The 9,525-nt window shown below is 42.9% G+C and overlaps 1 long non-coding RNA gene across 1 annotated transcript; it reads left to right on the plus strand.

Moving 5' to 3' along the window:
- Positions 1-3,621: 3,621 nt before the first annotated feature.
- Positions 3,622-8,319, plus strand: LOC132078463 (uncharacterized). Its single transcript, XR_009419274.1, has 3 exons — positions 3,622-3,701; positions 4,934-5,017; positions 8,192-8,319. It is a non-coding gene; the product is annotated as an uncharacterized LOC132078463 (long non-coding RNA).
- Positions 8,320-9,525: the final 1,206 nt, after the last annotated feature.

The raw sequence follows: 9,525 nt of genomic DNA on the forward strand, positions 1-9,525 counted from the left end.
CCTGGCTGCAATGGGAAAAAAGAAAAAAATATATATAAAAAAAAGACCTTCTCAGAGAGGCTGCTGAAGTGGAATGTCACATTAGGGCATGCTTGTTAATGACAAACCCTTGCAAGGTTGCCAAGTGTTCAAAAAGATGCTCCCAGGATTGCTAGTATTGGAATGTTTTATGTAACATTTAATTATCAGAGGTTCAGATTACATGCGGTAATATAAATAGAAAAAGCAAGAAAACCTTTCATTAAGTGGTGCTCAGTTATCATTAATCACATATTTATTATATGATAACATACCATAAGGAGGTTTGGAACACAGATCTGGTGGTTGAAGTGTCTCTGACACGGAGTGGAGCTAACGAGGACAGAGGGTCAAGTTCTGCCCTCAGTTAAATCAGCAAAGAGGTGAATTCTGTTGGTGCAGTCACAAATTGGAACTCCTCAGCATTCTCATTCCAACCGTGGGCAAAAGCCTTGCCCACAGCAGGATCAGCTACTTTATGAATTTATGGCTTGAGATGGGATTACTGTGTCCAGCAAAGCACACCACCACTCCAGCAGGGATGTTTGGGTATCCTGTTCCATGGAATTTACATTCCTCTGGGGTTTTTTGCTGCTGGGAGCTCTCTACAAGGCTAAATGTACCCAGGGAAGCTGCTGGGAACTTCAAAGTGTGATATCTCTGAGGGATAATTTTCCTTCTGAATGTTTCCAGTGGGAATTTCTAACAAGTTGGCAGAGCAAATTGTGAGATCACCTTCTGACGTGTGTTGCTAAGCAGAAAAATGAGTTAATACCTGACCAAGATGAATACAAGATTTAGGTATTCACGCCTTTCTTCAGGCTGTCTTCGAACTCAGGCAGGCATAGATTATGTCACTCACAGCCACACAGTTTTTCAAATGTTCCTCCTATAAAATACATACCTAATCTTTACTTGTTTATTTTTTCATTTATTTCCTTATTTTTTATGAATATTTATATTCTGGGGAATGAAAGAGCATTTGGAGGCAGCACTGATAAACAAATTTACTATATTTGTCCTAATTCAAGTCCTGTTCATAATCCATATGAGGTACTGCCAGAAGGATTTTCTGCTGAAAATAAAGACGACTATATGTAGCTGTACATACATCACTATTTCAGTAAATATTATGATTTGTGGACAAATGGTCAATGGTCAAAGGGTCAGTGTTTACCCAATTAGAAACTAATACCTGAGAGCCATTTATCTCTGCAATGACACTGCCAGCATCCAAAAAGATTCTGTGATTTACTTTGTTTGAAAAAATCTAAGCAAAATACAATATTAATATAGTGGGCATAGTCTTGAAAAATAGAAGTATCTCCTCAGTCCAGACTTTTTCTTTGATCTCTCCTCTATTTATTGACTTTATTATTTTCATAAATAAAGTATTTAGTTTTTTTGCGGTACGTTTAACATCATCTACTGAAATATGACCATTCCTTTAGTTTTCTTAAGTATGCAAAGTACTATTTCCAGGTCTAATTTTTCCTCAGTGAATGTAACAAATGCCTTGAGAAATGCCCCTATAGTTGTCAGAACGGATGTGAAAAGTTAAAAATGCCTCTTTTTTCTGTATAAATTAAAGCCATTGGCAGATTTAATAATTTGTAGAGGAGATGATCCCTGTTTGCAGAATAGAAAATTTGCTCTTTGGTGCTTGTATGTAATACCTGCTGTCAAACAGCCCCACATTTCAATCCAGCAGTGTCTGCATTTGCTGAAAGTGCTTCCCCTCCCGACATTGGAAAGCTCATTGGGATAACTTTGGAGGACAGATATTATTACTATATTTAATTTTTGAAACTCCACTGGAAAAGTTAAGCACTTAAAGAAATCCCTACACTTATTACATTCAACTTTTCCCCTTGTAAGAAATGACTGGAGAGTTTGTGCTTTTAATTATTATCATTCTCCCCTGAAATTATAGGCAGAGCACTCAGTGACATTTGAAACATAAATTACTGGCCTGCAGCCTTGTGCTACTGTTTCTCTATCTCTCTGCCAGGGCTTCAAATCAATTTTCTGCATTTCTTTCAGATTTTCTGAAGAAAATTGTGGAAAATAGCTGTTGGCACATGGCATTTTTCCACAATGGTTAGAACTGTTGAATGGAGCTGTAATGGGCTGCCTTGGAGAAACCAGCCCCATTAAAATGCCAGCTTCAGATGGATCGCAACACTCTCTCAATTGGAATTTCATAACTTTTCCACAGGAAAAGCAACATAATTTTCCTTGGTTTTGCCTGTAGTCCTGTAGCTTTGCTTAAAAATAAAATTAGCTGCCTCCTAATTTGAATCTCTTCTCTTCTCTTCTCTTCTCTTCTCTTCTCTTCTCTTCTCTTCTCTTCTCTTCTCTTCTCTTCTCTTCTCTTCTCTTCTCTTCTCTTCTCTTCTCTTCTCTTCTCTTCTCTTCTCTTCTCTTCTCTTCTCTTCTCTTCTCTTCTCTTCTCTTCTCTTCTCTTCTCTTCTCTTCTCTCCTTTTATTTTCTGAAGTTCCAACCACTTTGCCCACTAACTTTAGGTGATTTCTGAAGGATTTGGGCTGTTTTCTTCTTTCTTTATTCTGGTTTTGTCTAGGTTATTCTTTTACAAAGTAACCTGGAAATTAACTCTATCTTGGCTGTCCTGGGATTTAAATTCACAGCACTGGCCAACAGTGAAGAGTTTTACACCTTCAAGTTTGGCTGATTTTTTGGGTTTAGAGTCAAATTCCACAAAGCCTATTAAGAGACAAGAAAATCCCAGAAATGAAGGAACCTTTCGGTCTGTTGAGCAGACCTTGAGCATTTGCAGTGGATTTTGTGGGATGAGCTGCTGGGAGAGAAGAGCAAGGCTCCATGCAAAACAGCAGATTACACAAGAGCTGTGGCCCAGAAGAACCAAGGAAGTAAAATCTAGGGTTTCCAAGGAAGAATTTTTTGCTGCTCCCATTGCCCTGGTAAAATGTAGAGCTGGTTGAAGGAAAAAAGGTCAGTGTTATGAAACTACTTACAGACAAGTTAATCCAATATGGCACAAGATTAAAGAAACAACGTCACATCTCAGCTTCTCCCTGAAAACTGGTTCTTCCCAATGCCCTAGAGAGACTCAGCTTTTGGATTCTTGATTTTATGTTTCATTGTAAGGAGGTGATGTAATGCCATACATGATAAAGCCGGGACCTGAGCTTGACACAAGAGTGGTGAAAGTTTGCTGGATTAACCAGCTCTGGGTACTTGAGATACATCCAGCCATGATTTCAGATCATGTATTTGAGGTCAGAATATCCAGCTGCTGGCTGGCTGGGTGCCTGCTTTTCCAGGGCAGGAGGAACTGCTGCAATGTCCTTGTACAAGACTTGTTTCAAAAGGGAAAAGCGAGTTAACCTATGGGTGTTCCAGCTTGTGCGGAGTAATGAGTTGCTATCTTCGTTAACAGAAAGAATGCCAAAGAGGCTAAATGAGTCAGAGCAGGCAGAGACACAATCCTTTAATGAGTTGAACAGGAGCTGGTTTGTAATGGGAGGTTATTGATAATCCCAGGGTTTATGTAACAGCCTGATTCTGGGTCAGGGAGCAGCAAACACACGCTCCTGTGTGCACACACTCGCTCGCTGTAAGGCGACACACTCCCCAGAACAGATGGCTCCAGCCCGGCCTGAGCACATGCACTCAGGGAAAATGACTTTTTTTCAGCAGGGTAAGTCCTCCTTCCTGCTTTTGCACCTCAGTGTGTAGGGCAGATGTTGATTTTTTTAAGTGATCAGTTTTGCAAATATTCACCTGGGCTACTGCGACACCAGATCAGTTTAATTCACCCCCAGAAACTCCATATTTAGAGTTTTAGTAATTTTTTTAGAAACGATACAAATACCTTTTCTGCAGCTTGAGAAACACTCTCTTACTTTTCTATTTCTATTTTCTATTTTTTTCTATTTCCTCCATGTCTGCTGGGGAGTTTGACACCCAGTCTGGTATCATAATGCTGGACCTGGAAGTGAGGGAACCACACTGAATGAAATAATCATCACCTCTCACCTTTTATTTTTATGCTACTGTTGGGTTTGTATTGTTCAGGAAGGTGGTTTACTTTCCCAGAAAGGTAATACTAAGGTAAAGAATGGCTCTAGCATCACAAGAAACCTTTTTAATAGCAAAGCTAATTTCCCTTTTACCTTAATAACCTGTTTAGTAACAGTGTAACAGCAATGAAGGATAATTAATTTCCTTTAGCCATTCAGCATGCCCGTGCAAAGGTGATGCTGGTTGTAAGTTTGGATTCTCACCTGGTTTTGCTATCCCAATGTCAGTCATTTTGCAGGATGCAGTTTCTAGAAGCTCTCACACCTGGCAGGGTGTCAGTACTGCCACTGGCACCCCTGCCAGCACTGTCTGACCTGATGTTTATGGTTCTATAAAAGTCAATTTATGATATTAGGGAAAATTTGAAGCATTCTGGGTTCAGTAACAATTGTGGCTTGAACAGCCTACCTTAAATTCCCTCCCTGAGAATCCTTAAAATCCCAGGCCTAATCTTCTTGTGGTCTCCATATGGACTAGCCTATTACTGAATAAAATACATGGAACTAAAAAATCATCCAGAAAAATGTCCAGAGTGACACTTTCAATGATGTCTGTAAGAAGCTGACTGTATGTTTATCCTCTAAATCGTCAGGCATTCTTTTTTAAGGTACACTTACTCAGGGTGAGTTGGTTTTGGTTTTTTTTTGTTTTCTGTGGGTTTTTTTGGTTTTTTGTGGTTTTTTGTGTTGTTTTTGTTTTTTGTTTTTTTTTTTTTTTTTTTTTTTTGGTTTTTTTGCTTTTTTTTTGTTTTTTTCCCCCAGATAACAAAAATACCTCCAAATATAGAGGAAGGTGATAACAGACATCAGCCTAAGCCCAGCTCTCAGATCTGTTGCTCTCTCATTGCAGGTAGTGTTCAGTGACTGCCAGTGAAGGAACTACTGCTGGTGAAAAGTTCCCACATTTCCACAGAGCTGCTGCCTGGAAAGCCTGGTAAAAAAACTTTTAAAACTAAAAAACGTAAAAAAAAATCAGCAGAGCTGGACTTTGGGTTGTCACCAGCCACATTCAGTAAAGCCATGCTGTGATGGTGGTCACAGGGGTTCTTGGATGAGGGAAGAGACGAGAATGTTGACTCCATTTTTCAGAAGGTTTGATTTATTATTTTATGATATATATTACATTAAAACTATACTAAAAGAATAGAAGGAAAGGTTCCATGAGAAGGCTAGCTGAGCTAAGAATAGAAAGGAAAGAATGATAACAAAAGTTTGTGGCTCGGACTCTCTGTCAGAGCCAGCTGACTGTGATTGGCCATTATTTAGAAACAACCACATGAGACCAATCACAGATGCACCTGTTGCATTCCACAGCAGCAGATAACCATTTTTTACGTTTTGTTCCTGAGGCCTCTCAGCTTCTCAGGAGGAAAAACCCTAAGGAAAGGATTTTTCATGAAAAGATGTCTGCGACACCACGCTGAAAAGCAGAACATCAAAGACTCAAACTCCGTTCTGCCCTCTGCCATTGCCGCTCACGGAGGGAGGCACAAAGTGGAGGGGAGGAAGAAAAGCCTTTCCCAAGAAAAGCCTTTCCCCAGTGGAGCAGCCCTGCAGAGGGGTGTGAGAGGGCGGGTGGCGATGCCTGAGCACGCTGCAGGTGCTGAGCTGCTCCCAGAGGCAGCACAAGTGTTGGCACGCACAGGTGTCAGGAGCTGCAGCCCGCGGTGCCAACTGCAGCGGGCAGGAGCAGAGCCAGGAGCTGCAGGGCAGCCCAGATTGGGTCTCTGCAACACCCCCCGCATGAAGGAGGGCTGTGCTTCCTCGCTGGGAGCTGGCAGTGCCCTCCCTCACGTCTTGTTTGTCAAAATTCTGCTCAGTGCAGGTGTAAAAAGCCAGCGTGGGTTGTTTCAACAGGAGGATTCTGCCCCTTCCCCCGTGCCCCTCATCCGTGGTGGTGGTGCTGCTGTGAAATGGTTCCTAGAAAGCTCAGGACTGAGCCAAAAGTACAGCTGAGCTGGTGTCCTGTTGCATTGGCAAGCACAGTGACTGCATGTCATCGAACTCCCAGCATTCACAGCACTGAAAATAGCAGGAATTTTCCCTTCTTGTACAAAATGATATATTCCTCCCTAAGCTACGGAAAAGAAACAATGAGGAAAGGAGAGCAGGTTTGCCAAGAGCAGCTCATCCCTTTCATTTCAGTGTTCTCTCTGACATGTAAAAATGCATAATAATTACAGAAAGGAACTAGCAAGCACTTCACAGTTTGGAAATAAAGTCAAAATATTTCTGACAAAATATTTTTTTCCCCAGAGAGAACCCAACCTGTGTTTTGCTGAAAACAGAAATGAATCAATGGCAGTTATTTTGGACAGATTATTCAGGCTAAAGAAACAAGAAAAATACCAGGAAAGGTCTATATCAAGCTTCAGAGGTCAGGAGTTCTTCTATGTCCTTCCAGTAATTTTAACAGAGTATCTAGGTTCATTTCTATGTACCATGAGGGGTTCTGTAATGATGAGGGTTAGAAACAGGCTTTAGAACAGGGGGGAAAAAATTACAGTGGGAGAAGAACTATGAAAAGAAACTATGTAAAGTCCCAAAAGCCCTTTCCATGGAGTCCTGCAAGGCTGGAGACAGCCCTGCTGCCCCAATTTGAATTTTCCTCTTCCCTCTGCTGCATGAATGCACCACTCACATGTTTGCTGTGTCTCATTTAGTTGCACAAAAGTGAGTGGGTGAAATAGTTTAGATGAAAGAGAGTGTGTGGCAAGAGATCAAGAAAATAATTACTGCTGTGATCCACTGTCAGAGCTAAAAAAATTTCAATTAAGGGAGAGGATGATCAGGAAAAGCTGTTGGAAGGGAAGGAAAGAGATGTATATGTGTGTGTACACACACACAGACACACACAGACGCAGACACACACACACATTCTCTCTCTCGGTCTTGTGTTTTCAAAGAATATTCTTGAAAATAGTCCAGCAAGTCCTTTGGCTACAATCCCCTCCTCACCCTGGAGTTAGTTTGGTTTCTCAGAAACTTTAGAGGTTGGCTCAGGTCTTGCTTTGCACAAAGGTTTGTCAGCATCCTCCAGGATGGTCAGTCATGTTTCAGCAGGCAGTTGAGTGAGCTGACCTAATGCAAAGCCATGGAAACTTCACAATGAGCAGCATCCCTTCTTTTCAGGCATCATATTGAGCAGCAAGGAGCCTTTCTCATTGAGGGGATCCCTGGAGCTGTGTGGCTGAGGATGACATTCCCTTTGCCTGGGATGCCTTCCTGCCTCTTTCCTGGGGCAGCTGGTGACCATGACCCTTCCTAGGACAGAAAAGGCCTTTGGAGCAATATCTGATGGCAGCTGTTGTTATCTCAGAAGTGTTAATGCTACAATGATGGGGGCTTTGAGGGTGGGTTGTGCTCAGGGCATGTCAGGTGAGGGTTTGGCAGGGATGCAGACTACAGGCAGCAGGAGTTTCACATCCCACCTCAGCAAAAACGAGGCTGATGTGCTGCAGATGAGACTGTGAATGTGAGCACTGTGGGGACATCAGTGAGCCCGGTGTGGATGGGTGTGAGGAGAGCACAGAGCTGCTTCACACAGATCCCCTGAGCTGTATTTACACAGGGTTTATCTCTCACAGCAGTGACACACAAATCTGTCACCTGCAGAGGATCTGAGCCTGCCTGGCTGAGAACAGCCATACATTCTGCAGCAGGGATCACACATGCCCTCAAAGTGTGCTTTTAGAACACCAACACAGATATGTGTGCATGGGGAATTGCATCTCCTCCCCTCTGCTTCTGCTTGGCAAGTGAATCCCATTTCACTTGTTGTGCAGTGACACCTCCTGTGCATTCTCAGCACCCAGAGGTCAGGCACAGGGTGGGACAGTGGCAGGGAGCACAGGGGGCTGCAGGGGACCTCAATCCCACTGGGCAGGTGTGGCACACCTGTGCTCACACCCACCTCATGCAGGCTCAATATGGCTCAAAAAGTGAATATTTTTGAAGGCAGACAATGGGGAGCAGTTGGTTTGCCCCATCATTTGCCCACACAAAATGCACGGAGAGGATTTTACATACAAATAAATACCTGCAAATTTCCCCCCTGAGCAGAAAATCCAACCTTCCTGAGCATTGAAATTGTGCTTTGATGTTACAGGACAATGTGGTCACCAGCACCTGCTGGCGTGTGCAAGCTGGGAGTGCCAGGCCTTCTGCTAAAGAGCCTCAAGGAAGCATCCTGATGGAAATAAATACATTAAAAATAAATAAATAAATGAACCCAAGTTGCAATTACATATGCATTGTGAGTATCTCCCATTTCTGAACATGAAAAGCTCTCTGAACTCAAAACTTTAGAAGACAAAAGCCTAAAAGTCTCTCTGTGGGTATGTGTACCCTGGTGCTGGTGTCAGCATGAAAACAGCATGAAGACTGCACTAATGCAGCCTTAAATGCATCTATGTAAAAAATACAGGTTTAGGGTGAGCGTGGAGAATTGGTCCTTGGAAAAATGGGACATTACAGAAGACATAACTCGTGTCCTTTCTTCTTCTTGCAGGTAGAAGTTTGTCACAGTCCCTGCCTAGGGATTAAAAATCCCTTCCTTTAAAGTCTTCACTTAATGTCCACAGCAGCAACGGCAGAAAATGTTAAAGCTACAATAGAAAGCACAGTGTTGCAAGCTCCCTAACTGGGTTCAGTCAGAGTTGGGTTTTTTTTATTTTTTGTTTTTTTTCTCCTGGGAAACTTTTGCCTCTACAGGGACCTCACATGTGCTGAGGCTGTTTTGATATACACGTGGGTGGTTCAAGGTGTGGAGCCATGTCACCATTCCAGTTAGAACATGCTGCTCACGATGTCCTATCAAAGGGAGCTGCTTGCAAAATGACTGTCAGATGAACCCTGTGCAAGGGAGCATAATGGTTTGTGTGTGCCTGTATCCACTGAATATCACTGTGGCAGCCTGCACTCCCCTACCTGTCTGCTCATTCCACTGCTTCATTCCAGCCCACGTGGAGGAAAAACTGTCTTTTAGCTTCTACACTGGTGTGAAACTGTCCCCTGTAGAATTGGCAGGGAGGGTCCCCAGTGCTCCCTGTGTTTTTCCTGCACTCAGTGCCCCTCAGGAGCACAGCCAGAGAGGAACATCTCTGCCAGCCACGCTCCAACCCAGAGTGGCACATCTTTTTGTTAACATCAAAAGAAGTAGGATGCCTCAAAGTTTTACCATGGAGTGTTGCCACCTGAAAAGGACCTTCTCCACTCTTCCAGTCACCTTTGCTGCTGGCAGGAGTGGCAGTGTGGGATAACTTCCCTGTGTAGTAAACATGAGAGGAAATGTTTGCCTGATTAACATGCCTTGTGCCATAAATCTCCACACGGGCTCTTAAGGAAGCACATGGCATGAGACCTCTGACATTTCCCTCTTGTCTGTCTGTCTGTCCTCCTGGAGAGGAGCCTTGATGTTAATTCTAAGTTCACAGATGCCCT

The sequence above is a fragment of the Ammospiza nelsoni genome, chromosome 12 (genome assembly GCF_027579445.1).
Source record: "Ammospiza nelsoni isolate bAmmNel1 chromosome 12, bAmmNel1.pri, whole genome shotgun sequence".
NCBI lineage: Eukaryota > Metazoa > Chordata > Aves > Passeriformes > Passerellidae > Ammospiza > Ammospiza nelsoni.